Source organism: Oncorhynchus mykiss, chromosome 15, assembly GCF_013265735.2.
Source record: "Oncorhynchus mykiss isolate Arlee chromosome 15, USDA_OmykA_1.1, whole genome shotgun sequence".
Taxonomy (NCBI): Eukaryota; Metazoa; Chordata; class Actinopteri; order Salmoniformes; family Salmonidae; genus Oncorhynchus; species Oncorhynchus mykiss.
The window spans coordinates 9,514,969-9,536,509 of record NC_048579.1 but is presented as its reverse complement, the minus strand read 5'-3'; positions in this window follow the sequence as shown (position 1 = coordinate 9,536,509).

The window sequence follows — 21,541 nt, the reverse complement described above, 5'->3', positions numbered from 1 at the left end:
TCACTGTGAAAGAAAATGTTCAGTTAGAATAGTTTCACATATGAGCCCTGTATCAACAGGTATAATAAACATATATATATATAGAGTACAGGGAACATAAGGTTGAATATATTATTATAGACCTGCTAGATCTACGGTCTCATTTATATTATGACAGACCAGCTAGATCTACTGTCTATTTTATATTATGACATTTCAGCTAGATCTACTGTCTCTATTATATTATGACAGACCAGCTAGATCTAATGTCTTTATTATATTACAACAGACCAGCTGTATCTACTGTCTCCATTTCACTTTGGCCATTGTTGTGGGCCTGCCCTCCCCTCAACAGCCTCAAATAGCCTCACACGCATCTCGTCCATGCTCCCTCTAATCCACAATATGTATTTATACACACGCAAACATAGGCTATGGGTCATACACATACATACAAACATAGGCTATGGGTCATACACATACATACAAACATACCCCCACAATGTATAGCAAGCGTGTACTTTAAGCATTTCATTACATTTTTATATATTGCGACTAAAATTTTTAAAAATCACAAATAATATTTTATATTATTAATTTCAAACAACGGCATTAGTATGAGAAGAACTTACCAGTCCGTTCAAAAGCTATTGATCCATTTGGGAATCAAAGCTATGCTAGCTAAATGAATCGTCCTCCAACAATCTCACTTTCCCGATCAATTTCTTCTAAAATTGTGTGTATATCTGTATATCTAGACTTAGATTTAGCTTTCCCTGATTTAGTCTCCATACTGATTGATATATAAACAGCTTAAGATGCGCTTTACCAAAAAAGTGCTGTGCGTAACATGCGCGGCTCCTTCCAGTATGAATCTTCAATGGCGAATGACACTCTTTACGCCGGAGTTTACTTCATGGGTTGGTCCTCCAACACATAACCATTACATATTGCCATTTACCTCAGCTCATTGGCTATCGACCAAGCTAGATTTCAAGACGATCAGTGGTCATTGGGTTAAAATACAGTCAATCAACGAAACAGCGGTCATATCATTGGTGCACAATGATGTCATTACTTGTTGTCTTCAAATCGGTTTCTGTCAGTCAATATGTCCCGCGAAATGACCCATCACGTTTGGTTGTGTTACAAACAATCAGTTGATTGCAATGATACCAAACATGACTGGAAAAGTCACGTTTAGTGTGTGTATTTACGTCGAGGGTGTCGTCGAAAATTGAATGAGACGGAATTCAAAACACAAGCGGTTCACTAAATGTTTCGTGTCGGCAGACTCAACAGCCTTGGTTTCTCAAATGATTGCCTCGCCATTTTCATCATCTTCTTCTCTGATAGAGTTCAGTGTGTCAAATCGGAGGACCTGTTGTTGGCCTGACCTCTGGCAGTCTCTATTTTGGTGCCACGGGGTTCAATTCTCGGGCCAACTCTCTTCTCTTGTATACATCAATGATGTCGCTCTTGCTGATGGTGATTCTCTGATCCACCTCTATGCAGACGACACCATTCTGTATACCTCTGGCCCTTCTTTGGACTTCTTATGGCTGCAGGGTCAGTATTGAGTAGCTTGGATGAAAGGTGCCCAGAGGTGCCCAGAGTGAACGGCCTGCTCCTCAGTCTCAGTTGCTAATATATGCATATCATTATTAGTATTGGATAGAAATGCTGAAGTTTCTAAAACTGTTTGAATGACGTCTGTGAGTATAACAGAACTCATATGGCAGGCAAAAATCTGAGAACAAATCCAAACAGGAAGTGAGAAATCTGAGGTTGGTCGATTTTCAACCCATCCCCTATTGAATTCACAGTGGGATATGGATGAAGTTGCACTTCCTAGGGCTTCCATTAGATGTCAACCGTCTTTAGAAACTTGAATGAGGCTTCTACTGTGATGTGGGGCTGAATAAGAGTTGAATGAGTGAGGTTACTGGCAGAGAGCCATTTCCTGGTCATGTGCATTTCACATGATTAGCGACCTGCGTTCCATGGCTTCTCTACACGCTAAGAAATTCTCTGGTTGGAACATTAGTGAATATTTATGATAAAAACATCCTAAATATTGATTCTATACTTAGTTTGAAATGTTTCAACGACCTGTAATATAACTTTTTGAAGTTTTTGTCCGATGTTATGCCTGACCTGCACGAGCGTTTTGATATGTGTACCTAACACCCTAACAACAGTAGCTACTTGGACATAAATAATGGACATTATCGAACAAATGAAACATTTATTATGCAACTGCGATTCCTGGGAGTGCATTCTGGTGAAGATCATCAAAGGTAAGGGAATATTTATAATGTAATTTCTGATTTCTTTTGAGTCCAACATGGCGGATAATTTTATTTGTTTTATTGCATGGTTTGCTTTTTCCGTAAAGTTTTTTTGAAATCTGACACAGTGGTTGCATTAAGGAGAGGTATATCTATATTTCCATGTCTAACACTTGAATTTTCATCGACATTTATAATGAGTATTTCTGTAAAACCACACTGTGGTGGGATTAACAACAATATTACCTTTAAAACAGTATAAGATACATGTATGTTTGAGGAAATTTAAATTAGAATTTTGGCGCCGTGCACTTTCACTGGCTGTTGTCATATCGATCCCATTAACGGGATTGCAACACTAAGAAGTTTTAACTAACCTCCTGACAAGCTTCCTTGCCATACAACTCTCCTTCCATGGCCTCCAAGTGCTCTTAAATGCAAGTAAAACTAAATGCATGCTCTTCAACCGATTGCTGCCCGCACCTGCCCGCCCGTCAAGTATTACTACTCTGAACGGTTCGGACTTAGAATACGTGGACAACTACAAATACCTAGGTGTCTGGTTAGACTGTAAACTCTCCTTCCAGACTCACATTAAGCATGTCTAATCCAAAATTGTATGTAGAATTGGCTTTCTATTCCACAACAAATCATTCTTCACTCATGCTGCCAAACATTCCCTTGTAAAACTGACCATCCTACCAATCCTCGACTTCAGCAATGTCATTTACAAAATAGCCTCCAACACTCTATTCAACAAATTGGATGCAGTCTATCACAGTGCCATCCGTTTTGTCAACAAAGCCCCATATACTACCCACCACTGCGAACTGTACGCTCTCGTTTGCTGGCACTCGCTTCATACTCGTCACCAAACCCACTGGCTCCAGGTCATCTACAAGTCTCTGCTAGGTAAAGCCCTGTCTAATCTCAGCTCACTGGTCACCATAGCACCACCCACCTGTAGCACGCGCTCCGGCAGGTACATCTCACTGGTCACCCCCAAAGCCAATCTGGCCGTGTTTCCTTCCAATTCTCTGCTGCCAGTGACTGAAACGAACTGCAAAAATCACTGAAGCTGGAGACTCATATCTCCCTCACTAGCTTTACTCATCAGCTATCAGAGCTGCTCACAGATCACTGCACCGGTACATAGCCCATCTGTAAACAGCCCATCTATCTACCTCATCTCCATACTGTATTTATTTATTTATCTTGCTCCTTTGCACCCCAGTATCTCTACTTACACATTCATCCTCTGCACATCTACCAGTCCAGTGTTTAATTGCTATATTGTAATTACTTCACCACCATGGCCTATTTATTGCCTTACCCTACCTCATTTGCACATGCTGTATATATATGTTTTCTACTGTATTATTGGATGTTTTGTTTATCCCATGTGAAACTCTGTGTCGTTGTATGTGTCGAACTGCTTTGCTTTATCTTGGCCAGGGAAGGGGAGGGGTCTGAATACTTTCCAAATACACTGTATGTGTGTATTTGAATATATATATATATTTGAATATATATATATATATATATATATATTCAAATATATATAAGTATTCAGACCCTTTACTCAGTACTTTTATATATATATTTATATACAGTGGGGCAAAAAAGTATTTAGACAGCCACCAATTGTGCAAGTTCTCCCACTTAAAAAGATGAGAGAGGCCTGTAATATTCATCATAGGGACACTTCAACTATGACAGACAAATACTTTTTTGCCCCACTGTAGATGTATATGCATTTATATACACGGCATTTAAATCCTAAATTGTGTTTAAACGCCAAAGTGATATTGCCAAGATTAATTTTAAAATGTTGTCATCTTACATGCAGACTTTTTTTTTCATTGTACACATTTATTTGGCAGGAAAGGCAGGCAATCCCGGTATGCTAAAAATCAGAATGTTGTGAGCAAATTCATTTGGAGATCTTTCCCAACCAATTTCAAAGAATTCATTATCAGATGATAGAGTGACAGGTAAATAGATAGATAGAGACGTAGACAGACAGACATACAGGTAAATAGACAGATTCATAGAGAGACATACACACAGATGAATAGACAGATATGTAGACAGACAGACATACAGATAAATAGACAGACATAGTGCCTTGCAAAAGTTTTCACCCCCCTTTCCTATTTTGTTCCATTACAACCTGTAATTTAAACAGATTTTTATTTGAATTTCATGTAATGGACATACACAAAATAGACCAAATTGGTGAAGTGAAACGAAAAATAAATAACTTGTTTTAAAAAAATGATAAATAATGTAAAGTGGAAAAGTGGTGGGTGCATATGTGTTCACCCCCTTTGCTATGAAGCCCCTAAATAAGATCCTGTGCAACCAATTACCTTCAGAAGTCCACCTGTGTGCAGTCTAATTTCACATGATCTGTCACATGATCTCTGAAATTCTGCATCACCACTAAGCAAGGGACACCACAAGGCAAGCAGCACTATGAAGACCAAGGAGCTCTCCAAACAAGTCAGGGACAAAGTTGTGGAGAAGTATAGATCAAGGTTGGGTTATAAAAAAATATCAGAAACTCTGAACATCCCACAGAGCACTATTATATCCATTATATATTATATCCATTATATCCAGTATGACTTAAAGATTTCTGTACATCAGCGGAACCCATCCAACTTGAAGGGGCTGGAGCAGTTTTTCCTTGAAGAATGGGCAAAAAACCCAGGGGCCAGATGTGCCAAGCTTATCGAGACATTCCCCAAGAGACTTGCAGCTGTAATTGCTGCAAAAGGTGGCTCTACAAAGTATTGACTTTGGGGGCTGAATAGTTATGCACGCTCAAGTTTTCTGTTATTTTGTCTCATTTCTTGTTTGTTTCACAAAAAACATATTTTGCATCTTCAAAGTGTTGTTTAAATCAATGTAGACATACAGACGGACAGACATACAGATTAATAGATAGATTTGTAGACAGACAGACGGACAGACTTACAGACTGACAGACAGACTTACAGACAGACTGACTGACTGACTGGCTGACTGGCTGACTGACTTTGGGGGGGTGAATAGTTATGTATGCTGAAGTTTTCTGCTTTTTTGTCTTATTTCTTGTTTGTTTCACATAAAAACATTTGCATCTTCAAAGTGGTAGGCATGTTTTGTAAATCAATACAGACAGACAGACCAGACAGACCAGACAGACCAGACAGACAGACAGACAGACAGACAGACAGACAGACAGACAGACAGACAGACAGACAGACAGACCAGACAGACAGATAGATAATCCATAAATAGCCTTTCATAGAGGTTCTCGGTAATATCATCTTTCCCACACAGTTCATTCATAATAGTTCTGAGAAGAAAAAGAGTTGGAACGTCTCTAAATCTCATTCATACATTTGGTTTGGGGGGGAAAGCGAGGTGGAATGTATTCTTCCTTTCGAAGATGAATACCTTCATGCATTCAATTAACACACAGGCTTAAAATAATATGGGGCTTGCGGTTTGAGATAAGGGAAACAGCATATGTAAAGGGCCATGTAAAATGAGTATTTAAAGTACAGTTTTTTAACTAACGGACTATGTTAGACTACTGGCTAAGCTATGTGATTTTGACAGAAGCTGAGAAGCTAATGATGAATGAATTGGATCCCCTTAGGTCCTAAGCGGATATTTTGTCAACTAACTTCAAATGTTGAAGGCTGGTGTCCACTGCCAGCATTGTCTTCCCGAACTATAAAGGATGTCTGTAATTTACATAGTTAGTGTATTATCAACTGTAAAACATTGTGAACTCGTTATGTTGGTGCATTGTGGGAAAAAAAAATGTGTGGGCGGTGAAATAATTGCTATATTATTTATAACTGACTTGCCTAGTTAAATAAAGGTAAAAAAATAAATGAAAAAAGGTGACATGTTCCCAAACCAAGAGTTATTGCATACTGTCAAGTAAAGTTACAAATTGGTTTGTGGAATAGAAGATTTATGTCTGTCCCTTACTGCCAAAATGGCAGAATGGACCTCTGATGGTCTAAAATGTTGTGAAGAGTCACTGACAATCACAACACAATCACCCCCAGACTGAATGTTGTTGAACATCCACTCTGCAGTCACCCTGATAGGGTCAACGCATGGCAGGCCACACAGTTATAATGCATGACCCTGACAAATATAACCATGGTGCTGATAAATGTAACCATGGCCCTGATAAATGTAACCATGACCCTGACAAATGTAACCATGGTGCTGATAAATGTAATCATGGCTCTGACAAATGTAACCATGGCCCTGACAAATGTAACCATGGTGCTGAAAAATGTAACCATGGCTCTGACAAATGTAACGATGACCCTGACAAATGTAACCATGGCTACCATGAACCTGACAAATGTAACCATGCCCCTGACAAATGTAACCATGACCCTGACAAATGTAACCATGGCCCTGACAAATGTAACCATGGCTACCATGGCCCTGACATATGTAACCATGGCTACCATGGCCCTGACATATGTAACCATGGCTACCATGAACCTGACAAATGTAACCATGGCTACCATGAACCTGACAAATGTAACCATGCCCCTGACAAATGTAACCATGGCCCTGACAAATGTAACCATGGCTACCATGGCCCTGACATATGTAACCATGGCTACCATGGCCCTGACAAATGTAACCATGGCTACCATGGCCCTGACAAATGTAACCATGGCTACCATGGCCCTGATAAATGTAACCATGGCCCTGACAAATGTAACCATGGCCCTGACAAATGTAACCATGGCCTTGACAAATGTAACCATGGCCCTGACAAATGTAACCATGGCCCTGACAAATGTAACCATGGCCCTGACAAATGTAACCATGGCCCTGACAAATGTAACCATGGCCCTGACAAATGTAACCATGGCCCTGGCAAATGTGGCGCTGACACATTACTTCACTGCTCAACAACTGAATAGGTAATTTTTCTAAAATCCTTAACTGTGTTTTTACAAAACCGGCACAGAAGTTATCTTGACAGAATATAATGATCTGCTGTATGAGAAAAGATGTTTATGGGTTTAACTTTGTTTTTATTTCTCATGCTCACTTTCTAAACTGCGTTTCCATTGAATGTGCATGTGTGCTTCTACACCTGCATTGCTTAGTGTTTGTTGATTTAGGCTGGGTTTCTGTACAGCACTTTGAGATATCAACTGATGTAAGAAGGGCTTTATAAATACATTTGATTTGATGTGTTAAAGAGGCAAAGGTCCAGATACCGTATCACAGCATATTACAGGCCGTCCCCCGGGTTCAGAGTACTGTATCACAGCATATTACAGGCCGTCCCCTTTGTTCAGAGTACTGTATCACAGCATATTACAGGCCGTCCCCTGGGTTCAGAGTACTGTATCACAGCATATTACAGGCCGTCCCCTGGGTTCAGAGTACTGTATCACAGCATATTACAGGCCGTCCCCTGGGTTCAGAGTACTGTATCACAGCATATTACAGGCCGTCCCCTGGGTTTCAATGTACTGTATCACAGCATATTACAGGCCGTCCCCTGGGTTCAGAGTACTGTATCACAGCATATTACAGGCCGTCCCCTGGGTTCAGAGTACTGTATCACAGCATATTATAGGCCGTCCTCCGGGTTCAGAGTACTGTATCACAGCATATTACAGGCCGTCCCCTGGGTTCAGAGTACTGTATCACAGCATATTATAGGCCGTCCTCCGGGTTCAGAGTACTGTATCTGTCACGGTTTTCTTGATGAGAAGGAGAGTCGGACCAAAATGCAGCGTGTAGATTGCGATCCATGTTTTAATGAACAAACGTAAAACACGAATCAATGCAAACACTACAAAATAAAGAACGTGATGAACGTAACGAAAACCTAAAACAGCCTATCTGGTGAAAAAACACATAGACAGGAACAATCACCCACAAACACACAGTGAAACCCAGGCTACCTAAATATGGTTCCCAATCAGAGACAATGACGAACACCTGCCTCTGACTGAGAACCATATCAGGCTGAACATAGAAATAGACAAACAAGACATGAAACATAGAATACCCACTCAGATCACACCCTGACCAATCAAAACATAGAAAATACAAAGTAAACTATGGTCAGGGCGTGACAGTACCCCCCCCCCAAGGTGCGGACTCCGGCCGCAAAACCTGAACCTATAGGGGAGGGTCTGGGTGGGCATCTGTCCGCGGTGGCGGCTCTGGCACTGGACGTGGACCCCACTCCATGACAGTTTTAACCCCCCTCCTAAACGTCCCTAAATAGGTTACCCACCACAATGATAACATGGGACAGAGGGACAGCTCGGGACAGAGGTAACTCGGGACAGATGGGTAGCTCAGCACTGAGAGGAAGCTCAGCACTGAGAAGAAGCTCAGCACTGAGAAGAAGCCCAGGCAGGTAGTAGAAACTACCAGAACCTGGCTGGCTGGCGGTTTCAGCAGATCCTGGTCGACTAGCAGATCTGGAAGAATCTGGTCGACTGGCGGATCTGGGAGAATCTGGTCGACTGGCGGATCTGGGAGAATCTGGTCGACTGGCGGATCTGGGAGAATCTGGTCGACTGGCGGATCTGGGAGAATCTGGTCGACTGGCGGATCTGGGAGAATCTGGTCGACTGGCGGATCTGGGAGAATCTGGTCGACTGGCGGATCTGGGAGAATCTGGTCGACTGGCGGATCTGGGAGAGTCTGGTCGACTGGCGGATCTGGGAGAGTCTGGACGACTGGCGGATCTGAGAGAGTCTGGACGACTGTCAGATCTGGAAGAGTCTGGACGACTGTCAGATCTGGAAGAGTCTGGACGACTGTCAGATCTGGAAGAGTCTGGACGACTGTCAGATCTGGAAGAGTCTGGACGACGGGCAGATCTGGAAGAGTCTGGACGACGGGCAGATCTGGAAGAGTCTGGACGACGGGCAGATCTGGAAGAGTCTGGACGACGGGCAGATCTGGAAGAGTCTGGACGACGGGCAGATCTGGAAGAGTCTGGACGACGGGCAGATCTGGAAGAGTCTGGACGACGGGCAGATCTGGAAGAGTCTGGACGACGGGCAGATCTGGAAGAGTCTGGACGACGGGCAGATCTGGAAGAGTCTGGACGACGGGCAGATCTGGAAGAGTCTGGACGACGGGCAGATCTGGAAGAGTCTGGTCGACTGGCAGATCTGGAAGAGTCTGGACGATTGGCAGATCTGGAAGAGTCTGGACGATTGGCAGATCTGGAAGAGTCTGGACGACTGGCAGATCTGGAAGAGTCTGGACGACGGGCAGATCTGGAAGAGTCTGGTCGACCGGCAGCTCTGGAAGAGTCTGGTCGACCGGCAGCTCTGGAAGAGTCTGGTCGACCGGCAGATCTGGGAGAGTCTGGTCGACCGGCAGATCTGGGAGAGTCTGGTCGACCGGCAGATCTGGGAGAGTCTGGTCGACCGGCAGATCTGGGAGAGTCTGGTCGACCGGCAGATCTGGGAGAGTCTGGTCGACCGGCAGATCTGGGAGAGTCTGGTCGACCGGCAGATCTGGGAGAGTCTGGTCGACCGGCAGATCTGGCTGCTCCATGCTGACTGGCTGCTCAATACTGACTGGCAGCTCTGGCTGCTCCATGCTGACTGGCAGCTCCATGCCGACTGGCAGCTCTGGCTGCTCCATGCTGACTGGCTGCTCCATGCTGACTGGCGGCTCTGGCTGCTCCATACTGACTGGCAGCTCCATGCCGACTGGCAGCTCCAGCTGCTCCATGCTGACTGGCTGCTCAATGCTGACTGGCGGCCCTGGCTGCTCCATGCTAACTGGCAGCTCTGGCGGCTCCTTGCAGACTGGCAGCTCTAGCGGCTCCTTGCAGACTGGCAGCTCTGGCGGCTCCTTGCAGACTGGCAGCTTTTGCGGCATCCTGCAGACAGGCAGCTCTGGCGGCTCCTTGGAGACTGGCAGCTCCATGCAGACTGACAGCTCCTTGCAGGCTGGCAGCTCCTTGCAGGCTGGCAGCTCCTTGCAGACTGGCAGCTCTTTGCAGACTGGCAGCTCCTTGCAGACTGGCAGCTCCTTGCAGACTGGCAGCTCCTTGCAGACTGGCAGCTCTGGCTGCTTCATGTAGACTGACAGCTCTGGCTGCTCCTTGCAAACTGACAGCTCGGGCTGCTTCATGCAGACGGACAGCTCAGGCTGCTCCATGCAGACTGACAGCTCAGGCTGCTCCATGCAGACTGACAGCTCCTTGCAGACTGGCAGCTCCTTGCAGACTGGCAGCTCCTTGCAGACTGGCAGCTCCTTGCAGGCTGGCAGCTCCTTGCAGGCTGGCAGCTCCTTGCAGGCTGGCAGCTTTAGCGGCATCCTGCAGACAGGCAGCTCTGGCGGCTCCTTGCAGACTGGCAGCTCCTTGCAGGCTGGCAGCTCCTTGCAGACTGGCAGCTCCTTGCAGACTGGCAGCTCCTTGCAGACTGGCAGCTCCTTGCAGACTGGCAGCTCTGGCTGCTTCATGTAGACTGACAGTTCTGGCTGCTCCTTACAAACTGACAGCTCAGGCTGCTCCATGCAGACGGACAGCTCAGGCTGCTCCATGCAGACTGACAGCTCAGGCTGCTCCATGCAGACTGACAGCTCCTTGCAGACTGGCAGCTCCTTGCAGACTGGCAGCTCATTGCAGACTGGCAGCTCGGGCTGCTTCATGCAGACTGGCAGTTCTGGCTGCGCTGAACAGGCGGGAGACTCCGACAGCGCAGGAGAGGAGAGAGGCTCCGGCTGCGCTGAACAGGCGGGAGATTCCGGCAGCGCAGGAGAGCAGAAAGGCTCTGGCTGCGCTGAACAGGCGGGAGACTCCGGCAGCGCAGGAGAGTAGAAAGGCTCTGGCTGCGCTGAACAGTCGGGAGACTCCGATAGCGCAGTAGAGAAGAGAGGCTCTGGCTGCGCTGAACAGGCGGGAGACTCCGGCAGCGCAGGAGAGGAGAGAGGCTCTAGCTGCGCTGAACAGGCGGAAGACTCCGATAGCGCATGAGATGAGAGAGGCTCTGGCTGCGCTGAACAGGCGAGGCGCACTGTAGGCCTGATGCATAGTGCTGGCACAGGACGTGCAAGGCTAGGGATGGGCACAGGAGGCCTGATGCGTGAGACTGGAACCAACTTCACCAGCCGACTAAAACGGACCTCAGGACGAGTATGGAGCGCTAACCCAGGTGCCATCAAATCCCTGACACGTTCCGTCAGGCGAATTCTATGCAAAATGCACCAACACAGCAACTCCCTCATTTCTCTCTCCTCCAATTTCCCCATTAACTCCTTCACAGTCTCTGTTTCACTCACCTCCAACACCGGCTCTGGTTCTGCTCTCCTTGGCTCCTCACGATAAACAGGGAGAGTTGGCTCAGGTCTGGCTCCTGACTCTGCCACACTCTCCCTGAGCCCCCCCCCAAGAAATTTTTTGGGCTGACTATGGGGCCTCCGTCCGCGCCGCCTTGCTTGCTTCGCAAACTCCATTCTCCTATATCCTTCCGCGCACTGCTCCATCGAATCCCAGGCGGGCTCCGGCACTCTCCCTGGGTCGGCCGCCCACCTGTCGATCTCCTCCCAAGTCGTATACTCCATACTGCACTCCTCTTTGGGCTGCTCCTGTTGTTTCTTCTCCCGCTGCACCTTTGGGCGGCTACACTCCCCTGGTTTAGCCCAGGGTCCTCTCCCGTCGAGGATTTCCTCCCATGTCCAGAAATCCTTATTGCGCATCTCCTCGCGCTGCTCCTGCCTGTTGACACGCTGCTTGGTCCTTTTGTGGTGGGTGATTCTGTCACGGTTTTCTTGATGAGAAGGAGAGTCGGACCAAAATGCAGCGTGTAGATTGCGATCCATGTTTTAATGAACAAACGTAAAACACGAATCAATGCAAACACTACAAAATAAAGAACGTGATGAACGTAACGAAAACCTAAAACAGCCTATCTGGTGAAAAAACACATAGACAGGAACAATCACCCACAAACACACAGTGAAACCCAGGCTACCTAAATATGGTTCCCAATCAGAGACAATGACGAACACCTGCCTCTGACTGAGAACCATATCAGGCTGAACATAGAAATAGACAAACAAGACATGAAACATAGAATACCCACTCAGATCACACCCTGACCAATCAAAACATAGAAAATACAAAGTAAACTATGGTCAGGGCGTGACAGTATCACAGCATATTACAGGCCGTTCTCTCTCTTCTGATACTAAGTTAACATACGCTAATCATATTTATGTTGCTTTAGTACAGAAAGAGAGAAAAGTATATAATTGTGTCCTGATTCACTCCATTACATTTCTACCTCGTTTCCCTGTGCAATGTTTGCATAATCTGTGAAGTGTGGAATCAATTTGCCTTGGAGGGAGTTGGGATAAAAGCTTTCTGTCAGCAGGGCTGGCTGTACGTAGAGGCATGGGGATGCGGATGGTAATATAGACACCATCTGGACCATCACGACCGACTTGTTGTAGGACAAAGTCAGTATGCCAGAAAGCCACCTAGCAAGACAGCAAGCCAGCAAACCAGCAAACCAGCAAGCCAGCAAACCAGTAAACCAGCAAGCCAGCAAACCAGTAAACCAGCAAGCCAGAAAACCAGGAAACCAGCAAGCCAGGAAACCAGCAAGCCAGTAAACCAGCAATCCAGCAAACCAGTTAACCAGCACACCAGTAAACCAGCAAGCCAGAAAACCAGCAAGCCAGAAAACCAGCAAGCCCGGAAACCAGCAAGCCAGTAAAGCAGTCCACCGGCAAGCCAGCAAACCAGTACAACTGCAAGCAAGCGAACTAGTAAACCAGTAAACCAAAAACCAAAACAGGATAATACAACTGTTGAATCAGCATTGTGAAGGTACAGCTACCAAAGGCATTAAATTGACATCTGCAGCTGAGGCACTCAGGTTCCTCTTATGCACAGACTTCCAAAAGTGTGTCATTAATCAGGAAGAAAACGTAAACCGGCCTGCAGACAGGACTGAGGCCTAACTGTTTTAATATTGTCGTACTGTGAAAAAAAACTATTCATTATCACATTGACCACTGAGTGAGAAAATAACCTAGCACTACATTTGCTGGTTGACACACACACACACACACACACGCACGCACGCACGCACGCACACGCATGCACACACACACACACACACACACACACACACACACACACACACACACACACACACACACACACACACACACACACACACACACACACACACACACACACACACAGAGACAGAGACAGACAGAGACACACAGACACACACACACACACATACACACACACGCGCACGCACGCGCACGCACACACACACACACACACACACACACACACACACACACACACACACACACACACACACCCCCACACACACACACACAGAGACAGAGACACACACACAGACACACACAGAAACACACACAGAGCAGTGCGGTACAGTGCGTCTGTGCGATGGTGGCTTCCCAGTGAGACCTGGAGAGCTCTGCACCACTAAACTCCGTGTGAGAGAAAGGCGGAATCAACACATTAAATATGGGCTGTAGCCTAACGCAAGAGAACAACATCAAGTGCTGGGAGCATCATCCATTATAACCTACGTCGGCTTTAAAGTTGACTTAGTGCTCTGTTCCCCAAAACAGAGGGGGGATCATGGAGTAGAGCGAATCTCCTCAGATACCTAGAAGGACAATATTTGTCTAAGACACATTTCATTTGTTGTGGAAATGATCCCTGAACATGGGAACATAACGTCTACAGATGGCAATATAACAGAAATGATCCCTGAACATGGGAAGGGATGGGGTAATACAGTACTGTAGTCACGTAACGTCGACAGATGGAATATAACAGCACAGAAATGAACTGTAGTCACGTAACGTCGACAGATGGAATATAACAGAAATGATCCCTGAACATGGGAAGGATGGGGTAATACAGTACTGTAGTCACTTAACGTCTGCAGATGGAATATAACAGCACAGAAATGTACTGTAGTCACGTAACGTCTACAGATGGAATATAACAGAAATGATCCCTGAACATGGGAAGGATGGGGTAATACAGTACTGTAGTCACGTAATGTCTACAGATGGAATATAACAGCACAGAAATGTACTGTAGTCACGTAACGTCTACAGATGGAATATATAAGCACAGAAATGAACTGTAGTCACGTAACGTCTACAGATGGAATATAACAGAAATGATCCCTGAACATGGGAAGGATGGGGTAATACAGTACTGTAGTCACGTAACGTCTACAGATGGTATATAACAGCTCAGAAATGTACTGTAGTCACGTAACGTCTACAGATGGAATATAACAGAAACGATCTCTGAACATGTGAAGGATGGGGTAATACAGTACTGTAGTCACTTAACGTCTACAGATGGAATATAACAGCACAGAAATGTACTGTAGTCACGTAACGTCTACAGATGGAATATATCAGCACAGAAATGTTCTGTAGTCACGTAACGTCTACAGATGGAATATAACAGAAATAATCCCTGAACATGGGAAGGATGGGGTAATACAGTACTGTAGTCACGTAACGTCTACAGATGGCATATAACAGCACAGAAATGTACTGTAGTCACGTAACGTCTACAGATGGCAATATAACAGCACAGAAATGTACTGTAGTCACGTAACGTCTACAGATGGCAATCTAACAGCACAGAAATATACTGTAGTCACATAACGTCTACAGATGGCAATATAACAGCACAGAAATGTACTGTAGTCACGTAACGTCTACAGATGGAATATAACAGCACAGAAATGTACTGTAGTCACGTAACATCTACAGATGGAATATAACAGCACAGAAATGTACTGTAGTCACATAACGTCTACAGATGGAATATAACAGCACAGAAATGTACTGTAGTCACATAACGTCTACAGATGGCAATATAACAGCACAGAAATGTACTGTAGTCACGTAACGTCTACAGAGGACAATATAACAGCACAGAAATGTATTGTAGTCACATAACGTCTACAGATGGCAATATAACAGAAATGATCCCTGAACATGGGAAGGGATGGGGTAATACATTACTGTAGTCACGTAACGTCTACAGATGGTATATAACAGCACAGAAATGTACTGTAGTTACGTAACGTCTACAGATGGAATATAACAGAAACGATCCCTGAACATGTGAAGGATGGGGTAATACAGTACTGTAGTCACTTAACGTCTACAGATGGAATATAACAGCACAGAAATGTACTGTAGTCACGTAACGTCTACAGATGGAATATAACAGAAATGATCCCTGAACATGGGAAGGATGGGGTAATACAGTACTGTAGTCACGTAACGTCTACAGATGGTATATAACAGCACAGAAATGTACTGTAGTCACGTAACGTCTACAGATGGAATATAACAGAAACGATCCCTGAATATGTGAAGGATGGGGTAATACAGTACTGTAGTCACTTAACGTCTACAGATGGAATATAACAGCACAGAAATGTACTGTAGTCACGTAACGTCTACAGATGGAATATATCAGCACAGAAATGTACTGTAGTCACGCAACGTCTACAGATGGAATATAAAAGAAATGATCCCTGAACATGGGATGGATGGGGTAATACAGTACTGTAGTCACGTAACGTCTACAGATGGCAATCTAACAGCACAGAAATATACTGTAGTCACATAACGTCTACAGATGGCAATATAACAGCACAGAAATGTACTGTAGTCACGTAACGTCTACAGATGGAATATAACAGCACAGAAATGTACTGTAGTCACGTAACATCTACAGATGGAATATAACAGCACAGAAATGTACTGTAGTCACATAACGTCTACAGATGGAATATAACAGCACAGAAATGTACTGTAGTCACATAACGTCTACAGATGGAATATAACAGCACAGAAATGTACTGTAGTCACGTAACGTCTACAGAGGACAATATAACAGCACATAAATGTATTGTAGTCACATAACGTCTACAGATGGCAATATAACAGAAATGATCCCTGAACATGGGAAGGGATGGGGTAATACAGTACTGTAGTCACGTAACGTCTACAGATGGTATATAACAGCACAGAAATGTACTGTAGTTACGTAACGTCTACAGATGGAATATAACAGAAACGATCCCTGAACATGTGAAGGATGGGGTAATACAGTACTGTAGTCACTTAACGTCTACAGATGGAATATAACAGCACAGAAATGTACTGTAGTCACGTAACGTCTACAGATGGAATATAACAGAAATTATCCCTGAACATGGGAAGGATGGGGTAATACAGTACTGTAGTCACGTAACGTCTACAGATGGTATATAACAGCACAGAAATGTACTGTAGTCACTTAACGTCTACAGATGGAATATAACAGCACAGAAATGTACTGTAGTCACGTAACGTCTACAGATGGAATATATCAGCACAGAAATGTACTGTAGTCACGCAACGTCTACAGATGGAATATAACAGAAATGATCCCTGAACATGGGATGGATGGGGTAATACAGTACTGTAGTCACGTAACGTCTACAGATGGCATATAACAGCACAGAAATGTACTGTAGTCACGTAACGTCTACAGATGGCAATATAACAGCACAGAAATGTACTGTAGTCACGTAACATCTACAGATGGCAATCTAACAGCACAGAAATGTACTGTAGTCACATAACGTCTACAGATGGCAATATAACAGAAATGATCCCTGAACATGGGAAGGATGGGGTATTTCAGTACTGTAGTCACGTAACGTCTACAGATGGTATATAACAGCACAGAAATGTACTGTAGTCACGTAACGTCTACAGAGGACAATATAACAGCACATAAATGTATTGTAGTCACATAACGTCTACAGATGGCAATATAACAGAAATGATCCCTGAACATGGGAAGGGATGGGGTAATACAGTACTGTAGTCACGTAACGTCTACAGATGGTATATAACAGCACAGAAATGTACTGTAGTTACGTAACGTCTACAGATGGAATATAACAGAAACGATCCCTGAACATGTGAAGGATGGGGTAATACAGTACTGTAGTCACTTAACGTCTACAGATGGAATATAACAGCACAGAAATGTACTGTAGTCACGTAACGTCTACAGATGGAACATAACAGAAATGATCCCTGAACATGGGAAGGATGGGGTAATACAGTACTGTAGTCACGTAACGTCTACAGATGGTATATAACAGCACAGAAATGTACTGTAGTCACTTAACGTCTACAGATGGAATATAACAGCACAGAAATGTACTGTAGTCACGTAACGTCTACAGATGGAATATATCAGCACAGAAATGTACTGTAGTCACGCAACGTCTACAGATGGAATATAACAGAAATGATCCCTGAACATGGGATGGATGGGGTAATACAGTACTGTAGTCACGTAACGTCTACAGATGGCATATAACAGCACAGAAATGTACTGTAGTCACGTAACGTCTACAGATGGCAATATAACAGCACAGAAATGTACTGTAGTCACGTAACATCTACAGATGGCAATCTAACAGCACAGAAATGTACTGTAGTCACATAACGTCTACAGATGGCAATATAACAGAAATGATCCCTGAACATGGGAAGGATGGGGTATTTCAGTACTGTAGTCACGTAACGTCTACAGATGGTATATAACAGCACAGAAATGTACTGTAGTCACGTAACGTCTACAGATGGTATATAACAGCACAGAAATGTACTGTAGTCACTTAACGTCTACAGATGGAATATAACAGCACAGAAATGTACTGTAGTCACGTAACGTCTACAGATGGAATATATCAGCACAGAAATGTACTGTAGTCACGCAACGTCTACAGATGGCAATATAACAGAAATGATCCCTGAACATGGGATGGATGGGGTAATACAGTACTGTAGTCACGTAACGTCTACAGATGGCATATAACAGCACAGAAATGTACTGTAGTCACGTAACGTCTACAGATGGCAATATAACAGCACAGAAATGTACTGTAGTCACGTAACATCTACAGATGGCAATCTAACAGCACAGAAATGTACTGTAGTCACATAACGTCTACAGATGGCAATATAACAGAAATGATCCCTGAACATGGGAAGGATGGGGTATTTCAGTACTGTAGTCACGTAACGTCTACAGATGGTATATAACAGCACAGAAATGTACTGTAGTCACGTAACGTCTACAGATGGCAATATAACAGCACAGAAATGTACTGTAGTCACGTAACATCTACAGATGGCAATCTAACAGCACAGAAATGTACTGTAGTCACATAACGTCTACAGATGGCAATATAACAGAAATGATGCCTGAACATGGGAAGGATGGGGTATTTCAGTACTGTAGTCACTTAACGTCTGCAGATGGAATATAACAGCACAGAAATGTACTGTAGTCACGTAACGTCTACAGATGGAATATAACAGAAATGATCCCTGAACATGGGAAGGATGGGGTAATACAGTCCTGTAGTCATGTAACGTCTACAGATGGAATATATCAGCACAGAAATGTACTGTAGTCACGTAACGTCTACAGATGGCAATCTAACAGCACAGAAATATACTGTAGTCACATAACGTCTACAGATGGCAATATAACAGCACAGAAATGTACTGTAGTCACGTAACTTCTACAGATGGAATATAACAGCACAGAAATGTACTGTAGTCACGTAACATCTACAGATGGAATATAACAGCACAGAAATGTACTGTAGTCACATAACGTCTACAGATGGAATATAACAGCACAGAAATGTACTGTAGTCACATAACGTCTACAGATGGCAATATAACAGCACAGAAATGTACTGTAGTCACATAACGTCTACAGATGGCAATATAACAGAAATGATCCCTGAACATGGGAAGGGATGGGGTAATACAGTACTGTAGTCACGTAACGTCTACAGATGGTATATAACAGCACAGAAATGTACTGTAGTCACGTAACGTCTACAGATGGCAATATAACAGCACAGAAATGTACTGTAGTCACGTTACATCTACAGATGGCAATCTAACAGCACAGAAATGTACTGTAGTCACATAACGTCTACAGATGGCAATATAACAGAAATGATCCCTGAACATGGGAAGGATGGGGTATTTCAGTACTGTAGTCACGTAACGTCTACAGATGGTATATAACAGCACAGAAATGTACTGTAGTCACGTAACGTCTACAGATGGCAATATAACAGCACAGAAATGTACTGTAGTCACGTAACATCTACAGATGGCAATCTAACAGCACAGAAATGTACTGTAGTCACATAACGTCTACAGATGGCAATATAACAGAAATGATCCCTGAACATGGGAAGGATGGGGTATTTCAGTACTGTAGTCACTTAACGTCTGCAGATGGAATATAACAGCACAGAAATGTACTGTAGTCACGTAACGTCTACAGATGGAATATAACAGAAATGATCCCTGAACATGGGAAGGATGGGGTAATACAGTACTGTAGTCACGTAACGTCTACAGATGGAATATATCAGCACAGAAATGTACTGTAGTCACGTAACGTCTACAGATGGCAATCTAACAGCACAGAAATATACTGTAGTCACATAACGTCTACAGATGGCAATATAACAGAAATGATCCCTGAACATGGGAAGGATGAGGTATTTCAGTACTGTAGTCACTTAACGTCTGCAGATGGAATATAACAGCACAGAAATGTACTGTAGTCACGTAACGTCTACAGATGGAATATAACAGAAATGATCCCTGAACATGGGAAGGATGGGGTAATACAGTACTGTAGTCACGTAACGTCTACAGATGGAATATATCAGCACAGAAATGTACTGTAGTCACGTAACGTCTACAGATGGAATATAACAGAAATGATCCCTGAACATGGGAAGGGATGGGGTAATACAGTACTGTAGTCACGTAACATCTACAGATGGTATATAACAGCACAGAAATGTACTGTAGTCACGTAACGTCTACAGAGGACAATATAACAGCACATAAATGTATTGTAGTCACATAACGTCTACAGATGGCAATATAACAGAAATGATCCCTGAACATGGGAAGGGATGGGGTAATACAGTACTGTAGTCACGTAACGTCTACAGATGGTATATAACAGCACAGAAATGTACTGTAGTTACGTAACGTCTACAGATGGAATATAACAGAAACGATCCCTGAACATGTGAAGGATGGGGTAATACAGTACTGTAGTCACTTAACGTCTACAGATGGAATATATCAGCACAGAAATGTACTGTAGTCACGTAACGTCTACAGATGGCAATCTAACAGCACAGAAATATACTGTAGTCACATAACGTCTACAGATGGCAATATAACAGCACAGAAATGTACTGTAGTCACGTAACTTCTACAGATGGAATATAACAGCACAGAAATGTACTGTAGTCACGTAACATCTACAGATGGAATATAACAGCACAGAAATGTACTGTAGTCACATAACGTCTACAGATGGAATATAACAGCACAGAAATGTACTGTAGTCACATAACGTCTACAGATGGCAATATAACAGCACAGAAATGTACTGTAGTCACATAACGTCTACAGATGGCAATATAACAGAAATGATCCCTGAACATGGGAAGGGATGGGGTAATACAGTACTGTAGTCACGTAACGTCTACAGATGGTATATAACAGCACAGAAATGTACTGTAGTCACGTAACGTCTACAGATGGCAATATAACAGCACAGAAATGTACTGTAGTCACGTTACATCTACAGATGGCAATCTAACAGCACAGAAATGTACTGTAGTCACATAACGTCTACAGATGGCAATATAACAGAAATGATCCCTGAACATGGGAAGGATGGGGTATTTCAGTACTGTAGTCACGTAACGTCTACAGATGGTATATAACAGCACAGAAATGTACTGTAGTCACGTAACGTCTACAGATGGCAATATAACAGCACAGAAATGTACTGTAGTCACGTAACATCTACAGATGGCAATCTAACAGCACAGAAATGTACTGTAGTCACATAACGTCTACAGATGGCAATATAACAGAAATGATCCCTGAACATGGGAAGGATGGGGTATTTCAGTACTGTAGTCACTTAACGTCTGCAGATGGAATATAACAGCACAGAAATGTACTGTAGTCACGTAACGTCTACAGATGGAATATAACAGAAATGATCCCTGAACATGGGAAGGATGGGGTAATACAGTACTGTAGTCACGTAACGTCTACAGATGGAA